At 54.3% G+C, this 5,000-nt stretch overlaps 1 pseudogene; it reads right to left on the bottom strand.

The window, feature by feature from the left end:
- Positions 1–2,840: 2,840 nt before the first annotated feature.
- On the bottom strand, positions 2,841–2,959 carry LOC137256646 (5S ribosomal RNA; annotated as a pseudogene).
- Between the last annotated feature and the right edge of the window lie 2,041 nt (positions 2,960–5,000).

The raw sequence follows: 5,000 nt of genomic DNA, 5'->3' as shown, positions 1-5,000 counted from the left end.
CATCGTTAAAAAATACATGACCGCGATGTAAGGCCTCGTCAGACCTCGTAAGACCTACAGAGCACAGTCAGGCGCATTCGCATTTACAATTGCCGACCCAGAACCATTGTCTTTCATTCCAACACTCCGCGAATTCCCCGCCACAACAACCCATGTCCGCGATTCCCCTACAAAGTCAAACGCCCACGTCACCACCACGCACCAAAATCATCACAGACAAACAACGCCAACGCAGACCAAACGTCGACGCCGCTCAGAGCAACCCACCAACGACGCAAGTGCGGCAGCGCGAACGGTAAGCTGGCGGGGCACCGCCGACAACATCATCGCACGGACGGCGCACCGTGCCAAGCCTCCCGTCGCACCCCGCAAGTCCAAACTCAAATCGAAGCCGAAAAGGGTTGCTTGCGGCAACGGGGCGACACACAAAGCCAACACGGGAGCACGTCCCACAACGCGCCCCACAGGTCACTCCCACAAAACACAATCTAAAAAGGCGCACCCCCAAAGGACTGCAAAACAGGGGACGGCGGCACGCCCGTCACGCCATACCTCCAGAAAACATGCATCCCACAACGCGTCCCACAGGTCACTCTCAAAAACACAATCCGAAAATGCGCACCTCAAAGGACTGAAAAACGGGACGGCGGCACGCCCGTCACGCCATACCTCCAAAAAACATGCATCCCACAACGCGTCCCACAGGTCACTCTCAAAAACACAATCTGAAAAAGTCCACCTCAAAGGACTGAAAAACGGGACGGCGGCACGCCCGTCATGTCATACCTCCAAAAACAGGCATCCCACAACGCGCCCCACAGGTCACTCTCAAAAGCACAATCTGAAAAAGTCCACCTCAAAGGACTGAAAAACGGGACGGCGGCACGCCCGTCATGCCATACCTCCAAAAACAGGCATCCCACAACGCGCCCCACAGGTCACTCTCAAAAACACAATCTGAAAAAGCGCACCTCAACGGACTGAAAAACGGGACGGCGGCACGCATGCCACACCATACCTCCAAAAACAGGCACCCCACAACGCGCCCCACAGGTCACTCTCAAAAACACAATCCAAAAAAGCGCACCTCAACGGACTGAAAAACGGGACGGCGGCACGCCCGTCACGCCATACCTCCAAAAACAGGCATCCCACAACGCGCCCCACGGGTCACTCTCAAAAACACAATCTAAAAAAGCGCACCCCAACGGACTGAAAAACGGGACGGCGGCACGCATGCCACGCCATACCTCCAAAAACATGCACCCCACAACGCGCCCCACGGGTCACTCTCAAAAACACAATCTAAAAAAGCGCACCCCAACGGACTGAAAAACGGGACGGCGGCACGCCCGTCACGCAACACCTCCAAAAACAGGCATCCCACAACGCGCCCCACAAGTGACTCTCAAAAACACAACCTAAAGAAGCGCGCCCCAACGGGCCGGCTCGATTTTTCGTCTTTACCCTAACTTCTGCCCTAACACTATCCGTTAGCTCGATTTGTGGTGCTAACCCTAAGTCCAGCCCTAACCGTATCCGTTAAGTCCATTTGCGGTGCTAACCCTAGCTCTTGCCCTAACCGTATCCGTTCACTTCATCTACGGTGCTAACCCTAACTCTAGCCCTAACCGCATCCGTTCACTTCATTTCTGGTGCTAACCCTAACTTCTGCCCTAACCCTATCCGTTAGCTCGATTTGTGGTGCTAACCCTAACTTCTGCCCTAACCCTATCCGTTAGCTCGATTTGTGGTGCTAACCCTAAGTCCAGCCCTAACCGTATCCGTTCACTTCATCTACGGTGCTAACCCTAACTTCTGCCCTAACACTATCCGTTAGTTCGATTTGTGGTGCTAACCCTAAGTCCAGCCCTAACCGTATCCGTTAAGTCCATTTGCGGTGCTAACCCTAACTCTAGCCCTAACCGCATCCGTTCACTTCATTTCTGGTGCTAACCCTAACTTCTGCCCTAACCGTATCCGTTAACTCGATTTCTGGTGCTAACCCTAACCCTTGCCCTAACCGTATCCGTTAAGTCCATTTGCGGTGCTAACCCTAACCCTTGCCCTAACCGCATCCGTTCACTTCATTTCTGGTGCTAACCCTAACTTCTGCCCTAACCGTATCCGTTCACTTCATATCTGGTGCTAACCCTAGGTCTTGCCCTAACCGTATCCGTTCAATTCATCTATGGTGCTAACCCTAAGTCCTGCCCTAACCGTATCCGTTAAGTCCATTTGCGGTGCTAACCCTAACTCTAGCCCTAACCGCATCCGTTCACTTCATTTCTGGTGCTAACCCTAACTTCTGCCCTAACCGTATCCGTTAACTCGATTTCTGGTGCTAACCCTAACCCTTGCCCTAACCGTATCCGTTCACTTCATTTCTGGTGCTAACCCTAGCTTTTGCCCTAACCGTATCCGTTAACTCGATTTGCGGTGCTTACCTTAACCCTAACCGTATCCGTTAAGTCCATTTGCGGTGCTAACCCTAACCCTAACCCTTACCGTATCCTTTAACTTCATCTGTGGTGCTAACCCTAGCTTTTGCCCTAACCGTATCCGTTCACTCGATGTGCGTTCTTAACCCTAGCTCTTGCCCTAACCTGAACTACGTTGAAGGTGCCAGCCCTAGCCCTAGCCCTAGCCCTAGCCCTAGCCCTAGCCAGCCCTGCCCCTTCCCTAACGCGCTCCGTTACCTCCATCCATTTGGGGGGACAAACAACATTCCACGCCCGATATGATGGACAACAAAAGACGGGACGGGCGGACATGCCACGGCGGTCCCACCTACCAGCCTCTCGGACACTTGAACGCAAAAAAAAAGAAAAAAAAAAAGAGGTCTACAGCACCGGGAGTTCCCAGGCGGTCACCCATCCAAGTACTATCCCGGCCCGACAGGGATTGACTTCGCGGACCAGACGAGAAGCGGTGCTTTACCAGTGGTGTGGCCGTAGACGTAAGCAAAACCATTTTCACACGATGTCTATCGCGTCTGGGGCAAGCATGCACAGTCACCTAAAAGTGAAAACGTTCGGAATGCCACCACGGGGTATGCGGAAATTAGGTCAAAAAAAGTCAAAACGATCGGGAACTTACCTCGAGAGTGCGATGACCTGCCGTGTTTTCGTCCAAATACCGAGGCAAAAATCACCAGTACGCAGAGTCGCCACCTCCAAAGTCAAAACGCTCGGTGGGCTATCTCGAGGGTACGATGACCAGCCGTGTTCTCGTCAAAATACCGAGGCCAAAATCACCAGTACGCAGAGTCGCCACTTCAAAATTCAAAACGCTCGGGAACTTACCTCTAGGGTACGATCAATTGCGGTGTTGCCGTGTAAATACCGAGGCCGACATCAACAGTACGCAGAGTAACCTATTGCAAAGTCAAAACGCTCGGTAAGCTACCTCGAGGGTACGATGACCAGCCGTGTTTTCGTCAAAATACCGAGGCCAAAATCACCAGTACGCAGAGTCGCCGCTTCAAAATTCAAAACGCTCGGGAACTTACCTCGAGCCGTGTTGCCGTAAAAATCCGGAGCTCAATATCAAGACTACGCACTTAGGCCCTACGAAAAATCAGAACGCTCGGGCACCTACCTCGAAGTTACGAGGGTCTGCCGGGTTCCCGGAAAAAGCCCGAGCCACAACTCCACTTTCTCCCTAGGGATGCCTCAGGCCCTTCGGGGCCAAAGGCATCATTAGTCCTGCACGCCGGGCCCTGCTCCTTCAGTCCAGACAACTCCCCTTGAAGTCCGCAGGGGACACCCAAATGCCCGGGCCCCGGTGTTCGAGTCTTTCCCAGAGAAAAGGACGAGCTCTTCTGGTTTGACTGCCCTATTTTTAAAGAGTCCCCGGGCCAAAAGGCATCATTAGTCGTGAGACACGAGCCCCAAGCCCGAGAAGCACCTCCACGAATTACGCGGAGAAGACCCCTCCAAGTCTGCGGAAGATACCCAACTTCCGGGATTCCAAGTCTTTACCCGAGAAAAGGACGTGCTCTCCGAGGGTCTCTGCTTGAATTTTAAGTCCCCTCGGACCAAAAGGCATCATTAGTCGCGAACCATGGGCCCCAAATTCGCACCCGAGAAGCACCCCCCAAAAATACGCACAGACCCCGACAGCCTCTCGGGAACTTCAAAATCGAAAGTCTAACTATCCAACGTATTGACGGTCTTTTGCTTTGGGGGATAAAAATTAGGGGAGGGATTTTTTTCCAAAAAATTTCCGAAAGTTGGACTTAGAAAAATTTTCCAACTTTTCCCCTAATGCGCGCAGAGGAGGGGGGACCGCTATCACCCAACTCGCCCGAAAGGGTAGCGCACCGAGACGGGGGGACCGCTATCACCCGGCTCGGAAGTACGAGATGCACGCCGCAACAGGGGGACCGCTATCACCTGGCACTCGTACGCAAAAAACACGCGATTCGGTGTGCTCGCCCGGGCCGTCCGTTTGACCAAGCCTTACTCATGTACGCCAACGACGTCTTGTGAAATGCGCGCTTCGCCGTTTCAATTTCGCCGTTCGTGGACGATGAAGTGGGTAGGTCCCAAACGCCCGGTTCCGGGAAACCACGAGCACTGCGCTGGGACCGATCGCAACTGGCGACCAATCCTCTCATGACGCGATTGGACGGCGAAAGGGGGAGAGGGTCCTTCGCGTCGCGAGAGGTAGAAAACGGCCGGAAGGTAGACCGAGAGAGCGTTGAGAACGCGGGACACGAATCTCCGCGGCGGACCCGAAGCGGGCGCTCCTGCGTTCGGGTCTTGCTTGGCTTTCGAAACGCCTGAACCGTCGTGAGAACGACCCGGTCCGTGCGTGGGACCAGCGGTCGGACGTGCAGAGAGAGAGACTCGACTACACACGGCCAGTACGTGTCGACGCCGACACCGAACCCCGGAAGCGGTCGTACGGCGGGAGGACTCCCGCCGGTGAAAAGAGAACGTGGCCCCCCCTTGCGCAAGCTGGGTTCGGCTCGGGGCGGCGAGAAAAAGGGGCAA

Source organism: Haliotis asinina, chromosome 11 (genome assembly GCF_037392515.1).
Source record: "Haliotis asinina isolate JCU_RB_2024 chromosome 11, JCU_Hal_asi_v2, whole genome shotgun sequence".
Classification (NCBI taxonomy): Eukaryota; Metazoa; Mollusca; class Gastropoda; order Lepetellida; family Haliotidae; genus Haliotis; species Haliotis asinina.
This window is presented reverse-complemented; position numbering and strand designations above follow the sequence as displayed.